Source organism: Meles meles, chromosome 3 (assembly GCF_922984935.1).
Source record: "Meles meles chromosome 3, mMelMel3.1 paternal haplotype, whole genome shotgun sequence".
Taxonomy (NCBI): domain Eukaryota; kingdom Metazoa; phylum Chordata; class Mammalia; order Carnivora; family Mustelidae; genus Meles; species Meles meles.
The window spans coordinates 94099288-94114904 of record NC_060068.1 but is presented as its reverse complement, the minus strand read 5'-3'; the positions used below and the strand labels follow the sequence as shown (position 1 = coordinate 94114904).

The 15617-nt window shown below is 38.9% G+C and overlaps 1 protein-coding gene across 7 annotated transcripts in view; it reads right to left on the bottom strand.

The window, feature by feature from the left end:
- The window catches only part of PDE4D (phosphodiesterase 4D), a 1501314-nt gene that overhangs the window by 666396 nt on the left and 819301 nt on the right, over nucleotides 1–15617 (bottom strand). The window contains exon 1 of one of the 7 annotated variants that reach the window (XM_045999302.1): nucleotides 9092–9189. The exons of the other annotated variants lie outside the window; for them this stretch is intronic. The gene's annotated coding sequence lies outside the window, so the exon portion shown is untranslated. Of the gene's footprint in view, nucleotides 1–9091; nucleotides 9190–15617 lie in introns of those variants that run through there. 7 annotated transcript variants of the gene reach the window in all.

Sequence of the window (15617 nt, the reverse complement as noted above, 5' to 3'; positions counted from 1 at the left end):
TGTCATTCAAGTCAAAGTGTAGAATCATGCTGGGAACAATTATGTAGTAATGTTAACACATTTAGTTACTGTCTTTAAAAATGGGAAAATCAAGTATGGCTTATGTGTACATAGGAAAGAAGAGTGAATTAACTTTACAAATAGCCAATATTTGTTACAATGGGCTAGTGCTTGACACACATGATTCATTTTATCTTCCCACCAACCCCAGGAGACAGGATTTGGGGCAGAATATACCACCCGCAAATATGCCACATTGGCACAAGGATTATTTTAAGCTAAAGGTACCTAAAAAAACAGCAGGTGCAAGAAGAACACACTTACCCCACCTCCATTTCCTTCCAGAAGGCAGGAGATGAAATACCCATGTGAAAGTTGCCCTCCCTATACCAGGAGGAGAGAAATATTCTTACTACCAGAGACAGAGTAGAGACCAAGATGGTTGTATACAAACAGACCTTGCTAAGATCTTTAGCTGCTTTAGTCTCCCAATACATTTTAGTTATTCTTCCACAGCGGCCTCTCTTTGTTCAACTATCATAGCATTTAGGTTCTGCTACTTCTTTGGGTTTTACTCCTTTATGAGGGCTCTCACGTTACATAAAACTGAAATTAAATAAATGTATATGTCTTTCTCCTGTTAATCTGTCTTATATCAATTTAATTTTCAGGCCCAGAAGAGACCCTAAAGTGTAGAGGTAAAATTCTCTTTATCCTACAGTAGGTATATCTGGAAAGGAGAAGCTTGAAATAAATCATCTGATATCATACAGCTGAAAGTGGTAGAGTCAGGTCATTTGTCCAGTCTCAGTGCATAACTGCTAATCCCTACTTCATTTAATATATTCACTCAACAAATATCCATTTAATGCCTACTATATATCAGATGCTGGTTCTAGGGATGCAGAAATGACTAACAAATCCTGACCTACAGGGAGCTCACATTCTAGTGGAAGAAGACAGATAGTAAGCAAATGTAGAATATATAAGTGCATTATACAGTATTAAAGAAGGTAGTGAGTGCTATGGAGTAAGTTGAGTGGGAAGCAGAGGTAGAGAACGGTGGTAGGGTAGGGGAGTGTCCTCCAATAGTAAATAAGAGAGTCAAGGTATATGTCACTGGAAAGGAATGTAAGAGCAAGGACTTAAAGGAGTTGTACATGAGCACAATTACTTGGTGAGGAACCAGGAGAAATAGAATATGCAGTACAAAATAACAGAACTAGAAAATACTTAAACTCTTGTTTTGTATCTTTTTTTTTCTTCCAAGTTTTTATTTGAATTCTAGTTAGTTAACATATAGTGCAATACTAGTTTTAGGTGTACAATTCATTACATAAAACACCTGGTGTTCATGACAGCAAGTGCACGTCTTAATCCCATCACCTGTTTCACCCATTCCCCCCCATCAGCTTCTCCTCCGGTAACTATCCATTTGTTAAGTCTGTTTCTTGGTTTGCCTCTCTTTTTCTTCCCCCACCATGTTCATTTGTTTTGTTTCTTAAATTACATATATGAGTGAAATCATGTGGTATTTGTCTTTCTCTGACAGACTTTTATTTAGCTTAACAAATACTCTCTAGCTCTATCCTCATTATTGTGAACTGCAGGATTTTGTTCTTTTTGATGGCTTGATAATATTCCAATCAATACAGACAGACAGACACACACACACAAACACCCCACATCCTCTTTATCCACTGATCAAAAAAGATGAACATTTTGGCTCTCTCCACTATTTGGTTATGTTGATAATCCTGCTATAAACATCAGGGAGCATGTATACCTTCAAATTAGTATTTTTGTATCATGTGGATAAATACCTAGTAGTACAATTAATAGATCATATGGTAGTTCTATTTTTAACTTTTTGAGGAACTGCCATATTATTTTCCAGAGTGGCTGCAAATATTATTAAAATGTCTAAATTACAAAAAGCAGTCTATACATTTCATGCAATCTCTATCAAAATACCAAAACCGTTTTTCACAGAGCTAGAACAAATGATCCTAAAATTTATATGGAACCACAAAAGACACCAGAATAGTGAACGCAATCTTGAAAAAGAAAAACAAAGCTGTAGGCATCACAATTCCAGACTTCAAGTTATATTACAAAACTGTACTGATCGAGAGTAGTCTTAATATATAGATCAATGGAACAGAACAGAAAACCCAGAAATGGATCCACAACTACATGGCCAACTAATCATTGACAAAGCAGGAAGGAATATCCAATGGAAAAAAGACAGTTTCTTCAACAAATGGTGTTGGGAAAATTGGACATGCAAAAAAATGAAACTGAACCACTTTCTTACACCATATACAAAAATAAGTTCAAAATGGATTAAAGACCTAAAAGTGAGACAGGAAATTATTAAAATGCTAGAGGTTTGCATTTTTAAAAAATAGTTTATTTATTTATTTGACAGACAAAGATCACAGGTAGGCAGAGAGGCAGGCAGAGACAGAGGAAGGGAAGCAGGCTCCCCGCTGAGCAGAGAGCCGGATGCGGGGCTCGATCCCAGGACCCTGAGATCATGACCTGAGCCGAAGGCAAAGGCTTCAACCCACTGAGCCACCCAGGCACCCCAAGGTTTGCATTTTTTAAAGCTATTTGTCCAGGGGCTCCTGAGTGGCTCAGTTGATTCAGCCTCTGACTCCTGATCTCAGCTCAGGTCTTGATCTCAGGGTCACGAGTTTAAGTCCTAAAAAGTTGGGGACTTTTGTCCCATAGTCTTATACTTCAGCTAAGCCTGCTTATGTATTACTTCTTCTATTACTCTGTAAGTTCCTTGACTAGAATAACTGTGCTCCACACACCTTTACATCCCTCAACAGTGCTTAGAAGAGTGACTGTCACAACAAAGATCTGTTGAAGGAATACATATCTAAGGAAAAGAGTTAAATATATGAAAATTAAGAAATCGGGGGCAGGGGGAGTGATCAAATCAATAGTTAACAATCATCAGTAAGCAAACCAGAAATATACCTAGTATGGAAGAAAACTTAAGGAAAAGTTGTTTATGATGATGGCACTTGCTGACATAATATGTTTTAAGGTATAATTAGAGTAGTTTTGTTCATCTTGGGGCTGAGGGAGTTGAGAAAAGCTTTCCTGAACTGGGAATAATTTGGGGTGAATCTAAATTAGAGGTCATATTTAGAAAGTCAAATGAAGTTTGCTTATCCATTCATACATACACTGTACTAGGTACTGGAGATATATCATTTTATACAACAGTGTCTAAATTTATGGACTTATATTCTAAAAGAGGAGATACCTGTTCAGCAAAAAGTTGTATTGAGTAATTAATCATCATTTATGTTAAGTGCTATAAAGGAGGCATATAGAGGCCGAAGAGAATAGATAATACGGGGACTAAATCTCCTTGGGGATATCACCAAGGCAAACCTGAAGGGCATATGGAGGGTGGATGAGAAATGCTTCTCATCAAAATGGAAATACTTCTCTATTTGGGGTAATGTATATATTCATTCAATGAGTACTTATCAAGTGTTACTATATTCCTGTACTGTGAATTCTACACATACCATCTCATTCAATCTTCACAACAAACTTGTTAATTACAGGTTTTTATGCTCATTTAAGAGATGAGAGAACTGAAGCTAAGGGAGATAAAATCTCTAGGTCAAGATCACACAGGTTGTGAGACAGGATTCCAATCCAGGCCTGTTCAGAATTTCCCCGTATCAGTCAGGAGTCAGGCAACCTGTTACAAAGATCTCTGTTATTATTATGAGTTGAGATTATAGATTTACTGAAGAACAACAGTCAGGGAAGGGGCTCAGGTGTTAGTACTAACTGACACAGGGCAGGCTGATGTGGGCTGGAATGGCCAGGAATTAACTCAGCTGATCCATCTCACTGGCATCCAGCCTTTGGTTCCACTTGCCATAACAAATTTTCCTAACTCTCCTCTCCTTATTTACTTATTTTATGCAACAAACTAATACTGAAATTACACACATCAGATTTATTGCAATGAACAGTGTTTCTCTCAAGGAGCTCAGTCTAATGAGGATTTAGACCCATAAATAGATAAAAGGAGTGTAATATGGCAAATGCTATGGTACTGTTACAAAAACACTAAAGAACTGGGGTCCAGTGGAAGAGGCTCCTCATTTTGCCTGACAGCTTCTGAGAGGAACTGCCCTTTGACCTGAAGATTGGAGAGGGGCAGCAGGACGCTAGGGAAAAGAAGGAGGAAGAGGGCATTCTCTATAGGGACCAGAGAGAGCCTGCATATTTTCCAAACCATGAGTGGTTAGCAGAAGGGTATCTGTGTATGTGTTAGATGGGAGAGAAATGGCCCCGTCCCCCTTGAGGCAGATCACAAAGTAATTAGCTTTGCATCTGATTTTCTATATTGTACAGATATTTGAACAGTTGATAGTCCTGTGGTTTACTCTTCCACATACCCCCTTAAACCATTACCAACATGAAGGGTAAGGTAGAAGACCAGAAGTACCACATATATGCACACTCAAATCCCATCACAAGGAACCTTACCTGTGAACCGCTCTGTTGTCTGAAAACGTCATAACATTAAAAGCGAAAAGAATGCCAGCCTACATATGGTTGGTCATTAGAGACATTTTGGATTTACTGATTTGTTTTTTGAGGCTGGGAAATAGCAAGAACATGAAATAACAGGAATTGCTTTACAGCCTGGAAGCAATCTATTTAGAGCAAAACCATAATTACACATACAGCTCTTATAACAGGGCAACAGCATCACACATTATTCTACTTGTGAAGATCCACATCAACAAGTATTCGACTCAAAGAACCATCTTCATTAGCACAGACTATCACTAGCTCAGAACACATTCAGATAAGAAACTCAATCTCTGTGCCTCTAAAAACTGCAAACCACCAATGGCAGTTGCCTACTTTCCCTGAGAGTACAGGTTTCACTTGGCACTTGGGCCTGAGAGAGTTCTCAAAGTGGGCAATTAGCTTGTTGGATACGCAATGCACTTTCTACCTCTCAATGACCACGTCCTCCATCAGGCTCAAGCAGAACAGAAGAGCTTTCAACATCAATGGTTTTTTTTTTTTTTTTTTTAAAGATTTATTTATTTATTTGACAGAGAGAAATCACAAGAGAGGCAGGCAGAGAGAGAGGAAGGGAAGCAGGCTCTCCGCTGAGCAGAGAGCCCGATGTGGGACTCGATCCCAGGACACTGAGATCATGACCTGAGCTGAAGGCAGCGGCTTAACCCACTGAGCCACCCAGGCACCCCAACATCAATGGTTTTACCATTTGAGACCTTGAAGCAGATTTTCTTAACCCATTCATTTCTAGTATTTCTCGGTAGCTGAGAAAATGTATGATTCTCATTAGTCTCTAAAGAAATTATAGTTTCATGGAATAGAGAGAAGGAGATATGCTAAATAACAAATAGATTTTTTTTTTTTTTTAGAGGGAGAAGGGAGGAAAAAGAATGAGAAATACCTGTCACAATTTAATACACTAAACACAGCAATAAATTATAGTTATCTAGATGGTGGTTATAAGTATCTCAATTTTTTTTAAATATAAAATATTTACTCTTCTGATTATCACCTCTGACAATTCTATAAAAGAGAACCAAGAGAAACGAAACTTACTGGATCTCAAATCCATTTTAAAGTCTTTATTTATTTACTTATTTGAGAGACAGCTAGAGCATGGGGGAAGGTCAGGGGGGGAGAGAATATCTCAAGCAGACTCCACACTGAGCTTGGAGCCCAACGTGGGTCTCCATCTTAGGACCCTGAGATCACAACATGAGCCAACATCAAAAGTCAGATGTTTAACTGACAGAGTCAACCAGGTGCCCGGGATCTCAAATCCATTTTAAAAGCACAACACCAACTCTTCCTTCTCCCCTTGTGAGAGTCTGAGCTATCAGAAAGGTGATCATGGAATGGAAGTTAAGATCATGGGCTTTGGACACAGAATGCCTGGTTCAAACACAGACAAACCTGAGCACCCAAAAAGTGGCAGCTAGTGGTAATGACTGTAATGACTTCAACAAAAAGTGGAAGATGGGGAAGATGATTTATGGTTAAAGGTCAATGAAGCCTGCCTGTGGACTGACTTGTGCCACTTTCTTGATAAATACTGAAGAACTAATACACAGAACAAGAGATATTTTACATCTCCATCCCTTCCAAGCTGAATCAAAAAGAAATTTGTGGGACACCTGGGTGGCTCAGTGGGTTAAAGCCTCTGCCTTCGGCTCAGGTCATGATCCTGGGGTCCTGGGATCGAGCCCCGCATGGGGCTCTCTGCTCCGCAGGGAGCCTGCTTCCTCCTCTCTCTCTGCCTGCCTCTCTGCCTAGTTGTGATTTCTCTCTGGCAAAAAAAAAAAAAAAAAAAAAAGCAAGGGCCAAGTAGTGGGGCAGAATTTGGATAAAAAAAAAAAAAAAAAGAAAGAAATTTGTTTTGTTTTGTTTTTTCCAAAATCTTCCTAAGGCTAGATTGATGTCAATTAAGTGTCAGTATATCCCTTATTTAAATCACCATCTACTAGTTAGACCCAATTTAGACAGTTTACCGCCTGAGAGAATCTTTTTTTTTTTTTTTTTAAAGATTTTATTTATTTACTTGACAGAGAGAGATCACAAGTAGGCAGAGAGGCAGGCAGAGAGAGAGGAGGAAGCAGGCTCCCCGCAGAGCAGAGAGCCCGATGCGGGGCTCGATCCCAGGACCCTGAGATCATGACCCGAGCCGAAGGCAGCGGCCCAATCCACTGAGCCACCCAGGCGCCCCCCGCCTGAGAGAATCTTAAGAGCTGCTGCTTCTTCATGGAGGCTATAGAGTTTTGACCAGACAGTCTCAGGCGGATTCCCCTGAGCTTGTACAGGCAGATTTAATCTGATAGAGGGCAGAAATTCCAACAGCAGCTCTGAAGGAATCCCTGGTCAGAAATTTCAATACCCTGCATGAGGAAGTTTCATAACCATTACTGAACTACATCCAGTTGCCAACTGGGAATATCTAGAGAATTAATAAGGAGAAAACAAAACATTTAGAACTGCAGGGATGAGTGATCACAATCTCTATTGGTTCTGAGCTAGAGTGAAATCATCAATTAAGTGAGAACATTACTAATATAACTTTGCAGTAGTTGACTAACTTAGAAAATCTTTTTCTGATATTATATCATTTTACCAACATCCCAAACTTGGGCAAACATATCTTCGCATTTTTATTTTCCTTCTATAAATCATGCCACCAAGGTTAAAAAAAAAAAAAAAGGCCCAACACTTCGGTACTTTATTAGCAATCAAAATGACATAAGAATGTGACTTTGCAAAGATTAAATAGAAATGGTCATCTCTTTATGATTCACATTTATCACATACCAAAAAATGATATGGGAGAAAAGAATCACTAGATAACACAACTATATTTATATAAAATACCCAATAAATGAACAAAGGAAAATAAATTTATAGCATGAATTATATAAATGTCCACACGAGGTGTTTGGATACAATACTTACACTTATTTGTCTGCTGCATTTCCCTACCCTCCTGTTCACAACAGAACTTCAATCCCCTTACTACCTTCAAAACTTGCTCCCCCTGTCCCCGAACTTCACCTTCTTCTTCCATGTTTTATTTATCAATTACCATTTATCAATTACTACTCATCAAAGAACCCACCCCCTTCTCCCCACTACACTCATTCAATATGCCTATTATACATACTAAACATTACGGAAGTAGCATCCTGTTCTCAATCTCTGGAACTACTAACCTAGCTCAAGCCCAGGTGATGTTTTGCCTGAGCCATGGCAGCGTCCACCTTTTGTACTCCTAGCCTCCAAGCCAGCCCCTTGCATGTTTGTTCTGCATTTAGCCTCCATGATATGATATTGTCCCACCAGTGTTTGGATACTTCATGGTTCTGGGGCAAATTCAAAGTCCTTATGCTGGCACAAAGTCCTTATGCTTATCCTGGTTTTTGTTTACTTCTAGTGTCATAATGTCTCTTTGTCACACAAACCATGTGTTTCTTCCCTGAATATCTCTGCTTCTGTTATTTCTCTCCTCCTTGGACCTCTATTTTTCCCCTCAACCCCGCACACACTCTTTTATTTTTTTTAAGATTTATTTATTTATTTATTTGACAGACAGAGATCACAAGTAGGCAGAGAGGCAGGCAGAGAGAGAGAGGAGGAAGCAGGCTCCCTGCTAAGCAGTAAGCCTGATGTGGGGCTCGATCCAGGACCCTGGGATCATGACCTGAGCTGAAGTCAGAGGCTTTAACCCACTGAGCCACCCAGGCGCCTCCCACACTCACTCTTTAAGATTCACCTGGGGTGGGGCGCCTGGGTGGCTCAGCGGGTTAGGGCCTCTGCCTTCAGCTCAGGTCATGATCCTGGGGTGCTGGGATCGAGCCCCGCATCGGGCTCTTTGCTTAGCTGGGAGCCTGCTTCCTCCTCTCTCTCTGCCTGCCTCTCTGCCCACTTGTAATCTCTGTCAAGTAAATAAATCTTTAAAAAAAAAAAAAAAAAAAAAAAAAAAGATTCACCTGGGGTCATGCCTTTCACCCCAGGCTATGTTAGATCATGCTCCTATCCACTCCCATAAAGCCCTAAACATATTGCTAATCATGGCACTCACTATATATTTGTCTTGATAACCTATTTAAATCTCTACACCCTCCTATACTAAAACTCCTTTAATTTGAACTCCTTTGGAAATGGGTTTTATCTGTTATTTATGTTAGTGTCTCCTACATCTACAACATAGTGGATACATATAAGATGTTTGTTAAATGAGTGAGTGAAGGCACTTCCACTTCTCCAGAACAATTAATACTGAAAAGTAAACAAGGTGGAGAAAATACTATTCCTTGGAATTCATGGATTGGGGAGGTTGGGGGGGGTGTTAGACCCTGGGACACATCCCCAGGGAGCTTCACAACTGGGGGAGTCACATGTTCATAGTAAAGTGCTGATACCGGAAAGCTAAGACTCCTGAGGTGCACCTAGGCGAGAACGAAGAACCTACAGGATAACAAAAGTCTGCATGGTGCATGATCAAGGTGAATATTCCTCACAATACCTCAAGGTTTTAGTAAAGCAGTCAAATCCACCTGTGCTATAGATTCATGGATTTCTGGTGAAAAACAGCCTAACTCTTGTACAGCTTTGTGTCCATGTTTGAGGACCTGTAGGAGAAAGAGTACATACCAGTGGGCCCAGAGGTCTGAAGGCAGAGAGAAGCACGAAGATATAAAGCGTGGTCCTGGCTTGGGGAACACGGCAACAGAGAATGAAATCTCACGGAACAAGGGAGGCCCCCTCAATAGAAATATGACAAAAGAAAATAAAGAGGAAAGTTGGAGGACAGATACATTCATACCTCAACAGCAATTTCATCTGGAAACAGTTTTTGGTATGTTATTCATTTGTTAATTATATCATGCCTAAAGAAAAGATTTGATGGTATTGAGGGAGAATATGAAAACAAAATTGTTGTTCAAAATGTATCCCACAGGCTCTACATGTGAAAAGTGAGCTGCTTAGCAGTCTATATGAAAAGAGAACAGAAACTTTTACACGATTTGAAATTATTCAAAATACGTGGAGCTCAGCTTGATACTGAACCCTAAGGTAGAAATGTTCCCTGGGTCCTCGTAGAGAAAACATTCTGAGACAATGAACAATAGCTTTACCATAATATTTTGCCAATATGGTGTGGCATCAAGGGTAAGAAATTTATTTTCGATGTTTATTCCAAAATAGAATAATCATCTAAAAGCTTCTTGCTCTTGACCACAAATGTACATGGAGATATTCCCTTCCATAAACTGCAAATGATTATCTATTTCACATCAGGATTTTTTTTTTATTATTTATTTATTTGACAGACAGAGATCACAAGTAGGCAGAGAGGCAGGCAGAGAGAGAGAGGAGGAAGCAGGCTCCCTGCAGAGCAGAGAGCCGGATGTGGGACTCGATCCCAGGACCCTGAGATCATGACCTGAGCCGAAGGCAGAGGCTTAACCCACTGAGCCACCCAGGCGCCCCTCACATCAGGATTTTTATCTCACATCACATATCTCATTTTAGTCTGGAGACACAACTATCAATAAGAGAAGCATTCCATATTTTAAAAAAAACTTTATTGTTCATATCCTTGGTTATTTTCAGACAAGAATTAACACATGGTTAGTATCTCCTTCTGTAGAGGCAGCATATTACACTTCAAATAAGCCTGATCACAAGAACAGATGGTATGTATGGGCTTATACAGCATTACAAATTAATGATAATCAAAGAAGTACCATGTAGATTCTACTTGAGAAGGAATTTTCCCTTGGCATACTGAAAGGGAATCTGGCAGTGTTTTCTTTGTCCCCAGACGACTTCTCAATGAAATGTTACCACTTTGCACCCTTTGGGTTCAGTTGTTCAACTGGTTACAATTAGCTAGATTAGTAACTGGTTGAACAACTGTAACCAAAGAGTACAGATTGAAGTGTTGAGGTGTACTAGAGAGAGGTTTGCTAGTGATGATCAGCAGAGCTTTGTCTGTCCTCTTCAGTGTTTGCATGAATGACTTGAAGCGAGATACGTATTTTCAGGAGAAATTCATTAAACATTGTTTCAGTATCTGCTATAGTGACAGGAACTGAGGGTACTGAGAAAACTTCATTTATATGTCCCCAATGCCAATATGGGGAGTGAAAGAGACAGATTATATCACACAACAAGAAATTTAACACTTAGCCTCTATCTAGAAAAATTTGGATGAAGAAAAATATTTCAAGGAGAAACGAAAAACATACCCCTCCCATAAATTACAATTTACAAATAAACATTCAGTCATTGTCAACACTATGAAACATATCTGAGATTTTGCCTTTATTTAGTCAAACTCACACAGTATTATGTAGGTGACAAGTTAACAAGTTTTATTTAAAACACAAACAGGAAAAAAACAGAAGCCCTGCTTCATTAATCTGAAAGCAGAGGACTCTCATCTCCCGAAGGCCTAGGCTACTCCCTGACATTAATTTGGATACTTTGCAAAACGCATTCTTTCAGCACCAAATGTTCATTTATTGTAATTAATGTGCCATACTTAATGAGATCCTGGCTGTCTATAGTTGTTATTCCATTCCCTAATCATCTATATTTTTGCCATGGGACAGACTTCTGCATCAGGGCACACCTAGCTAATTTTGTCATTCAAATTTTGTAGATTCTTCTTCAATTCTTCAGCATGGGCTGAGAACCTCAAGAGCTTCCAGAAATGTGCACGGAATTGGGTAAAAACCAGAAAGAGCAGAGTTAAGTTCCTATTCAGAGAATCAACTAATCCACTTTTGGATTGCTTTGCTACACTCACAAACCCAGTGTGATTAACTGTGGGGTATTTTCTGCTATTCGAAAAACTAATTTTTCCCCATTCTAGTTATGCATCAGCAATGAACATTTACACAAAGATAGCATGGTGTCCGTGAGCAAGGTATTCAGTGAGATCCAACTCTGGGCTTAAAAGGTGTCTCTCAGGTTTTAGACGAAGTGACAATGTACACATAAAAGGATCAAAATTCAGTTTACATGCAAGATGGAAAAAAATGGAACCATGGAGGTAGATACTTCAAAATATTTTCTTTGTTACATATATGTCTCTCCATCAGATATACCTTAATTTTCTAAAACTTTGTAGAACTTAATACTCCAACTACAGATATTAGTCAGAGCTGTTTAAAACCAGGCTTCCCTTATTTACAAAGGCAGTTTTTACAAGACAACTATCAAGAATAAACATAAAAAGAAATGGAAACTTTTCCATTTCTAGCAATTTGCCAGAGTAAACTGGCTGTATATTGAACACAGCTGTTTCTGTAAGAGATTTTTTTTTCTTTTTTTGGAATTTAATATTGACTGTGTTCATGTGACATGAGAATAGTAAAGGAAAGATTGTTCTGAGCTTGATAAGGGAGACCAGAAATAATAGCTCCCACAGGTTCTCTCCTGCTATAGTAGCCAGACTCATCCAGAGTCTCCCAGGTAAAAGTTCATCATTTGTCATGTTGATTACAAACAAACAGAACATTTGAGGACTTTTTTTCTGCCACATTCCATAAACTGAGGAAGACTCAGACCCAGCCAGAAGAGTGTTCTGAAGATAAAGTTGAAGGCAGGAAGGCAAAACTCAAATTTAAACACAAGAAAGAGTCTCTTACTGTCTACACTTCTTACTTTTCAACCACTGAAAGCTGCTTCTCACCGAATTCAAGGCTATAGAAAGAAAACCAAGACAGTTTTCCCAAACTATGGTACATGTATCTTCTTGCATGCTGAGCTTTGGCTTAACAACAATACTGATACTTTGTGCACATAATTTAAATAAAATTAACAAGACTTTTCATTCGAATTTGCCCAAAGCATATCTAGATTATTAATATGAACAATTAACATTTTATCTACCGCTTAATTTTGTGCCAGAAACTGTACACAGCAGTCTACATCCATTATGGTAGTTAATGTTCCCAGCAGTTTGACAGGCCAACGCTTGGCCTAGCAATCTAGGGATCTCTACTTATCTTTTGAGGGGTCAGCTCTTCAAAATGGGGAATTGTAGGACAATGTTAAAAAGTCACTGCTAGGAGTGAAACAGTCTGTATTTGACTCTCAGCTGCAAGAAGTTGAGCAAGTGGCAAAATGAAGATAACAGTGCTACAAACCTCCTACTATAATTCTGGACACTAAATCTGATACATGTTTGGTTGATGGATCTCTAGACCTGTACTGGACCCCTGGGTCCTTTGCAAAGGTGGTCCATGTCTGTAATCCTGCAGAAATGAAATACAGACTCTGAAATCCCCAAAGGTACCAGTGCCTTGAAGGCCAGCCAAGCAGGTTCTCAAGTTCTATTTACTTGGCTATGAAGAATGTTCCTCACCCAAGCTAATCCCTTTATAAAAGTTCATTTCTGTTCTTTTTTCTGAAGCTTCGCTTGGAGCCAGGGAAAGGTGCGGCCAGTGAGGATTTCATGGTTGTTTGTGCTCCAGTTGGTTTGAGTGCTTTAGATCAGGAAGTTGACTGGGTTGGATACAGGGATCAGTGACAATCCTTTCAGCCAGTAGCTTAAGGCTAACTAACCTGGCACAGGCCCACCTTCTCGAGCAAAAATAGGAATTCAAATAATTAAAGGCTAGTATATCAGAAACAAGGTGATTGTACCAAGGTTTCAGGGAGCTTACCAACTTATTTATGAATGGTGTTTTATGGTTCAGGAAGCAATGAGCTCTAGAATAAATCATATGCTTAGAAGACATAATTCACATTTATTTGTAGATATTTTCAGTGAGGTACAGCTAGGGATGGTGGTAGGCAAAGCACAAAACTGTACTATATAGAGATATAGATATAGGTCCTTGTTCCAGTTCCAGCTCTTTCTCCTTAATACATACATTTATTTGATAAACTAATGGCTCTAGATAAATATTACAGAGTAGATTTCTCAAAACCTAAAGAAGACAGTACGGATAACAGTGATTCTCAATTATTTCTGATTATGGATAACAAAAGACAAATTGGATCAGTCATAATGAGAAACTTCAAATGGTAACAGTAATATGAACACAGTACCCAGTAAAGCTTTATAGCAGAACATTGGCAAGACAGCAGAAACTAACTGCATGAAGCAGGCACGTCAGCTTTGTTAGAAAATACTTTCTATTTCTTGATAAAACAGTTTTGTTATGATCAGGAACATATTTTTAGAGCCTGTACAACTCCTTAGCTACATATGAGGAGGGTAAGACATAGCCAGAGACTACAAAAGAACTGTCTTCAGTTACAAACAACATAACTCATGTTTAGGGAGAGCAAATGGTAAAACAATGGGTTGATTTTACATCTCTTCCAGGAATGAATTCTTTAATTCAAGCCATTTGTTGAATTACTGTTCATCTAGGTACTGAGGAGAATTGGAGATGCCTTTAAGAAACTCCCAATTTTGGGCACCTGGGTGGCTCAGTGGGTTAAGCCGCTGCCTTCGGCTCAGGTCATGATCTCGGGGTCCTGGGATCGAGTCCCACATCGGGCTCTCTGCTCAGCAGGGAGCCTGCTTCCCTCTCTCTCTCTCTGTCTGCCTCTCTGTCTACTTATGATCTCTCTGTCAAATAAATAAATAAAATCTTTAAAAAAAAAAAAAAAAGAAAGAAACTTCCAATTTTGTGGGAACTCGTTCACAAGCTGGTCACTTCCAGATGTTGGTCTTGTTGTAAGGCTCAGTAAACTCTGGTCCTCAGGCCAAATCAAGCCTATAGCTTGTTTCTGATATAAGATTTCATTGAAACACAGCCACACTCATTAGTTTACACATTGCCTTGGGCTGCTTTCATGCTATGGTGATATAAGTGGTTGTGGCAGAATCCTTATGGCCCCCAAATCCTAAAATGTTTACTAATTTGGCCATTTAAAAAAAAAAAAAAAAAAAAAAAAAAAAGCTTGCCAACCTATGGTCTCATGAATAATAAAAATTATCAGTTTAAATGTTTTTTTTTTTAATTTTATTTATTTATTTGACAGAGAGAGATCACAAGTCGGCAGAGAGGCAGGCAGAGAGAGAGAGGGAAGCAGGCTCGCTGCTGAGCAGAGAGCCCGATGGGGGACTCGATCCCAGGACCCTGAGATCATGACCTGAGCCGAAGGCAGCGGCTTAACCCACTGAGCCACCCAGGCGCCCAGAAATTATCAGTTTAAATTAGACCTAATGTTATAAAAAATGGAGTAATGACATGATTATGATCAATCTGTGACTATAGTGAAAAATATACTAGCTAGGTTGGACAAGATTTTATAACAAACATGGAGTGTTTTATAAATGATAAAATATAATGAATTAATTACAAAATGTATTCTCATGATAAATATTTGAAGAAAAGAGTTGCTTTATTTATGCTGCTATAGGAAGATATTTAGAAGAATTTATATGTAAAAAAAAAAAAAAAAAAAAAAAAACCCGGGGTACCTGGGTGGCTCAGTGTGTTAAAGCCTCTGCCTGCGGCTCAGGTCATGATCCCAGTGTCCTGGGATCGAGCCCCACATTGGGCTCTCTGCTCCGCAGGGAGCCTGCTTCCTCCTCTCTCTCTGCCTGCCTCTCTGCCTACTTGTGATCTCTCTCTGTCAAATAAATAAAATATTAAAAAAAAAAAACCCCAAAGTACATATAGTATTTATAGCATGTTCTTATTTATGTAAAATAAAAGGAGGTGTTTACCTACAAGTACATGTTTCTATATTCATTGACTATTTCAAGTTAAGTACAGTTAGTTAAGTGTTTACCTACATGTACATGTTTCTATATTCATTGACTATTTCTTCAAGTTATGTACAGTTAGTTAAGTTTTATTTCTAAACGAGACACCATCCTTGGTACTACAAGAAATTTTTATCATATTGTTATACAACCTGAAACAATGTATCTAAAAATATTTCACATGTAGTGGTATGTGTGGGTGTGAAACAGAGAAAGACAGAGATGGTTTCATTTTTCATGGTAGGGGCATTCTTTGACATCTGAAAAATCTAAATGCGATCTCCATACTCCAAATATAGCTATTCAC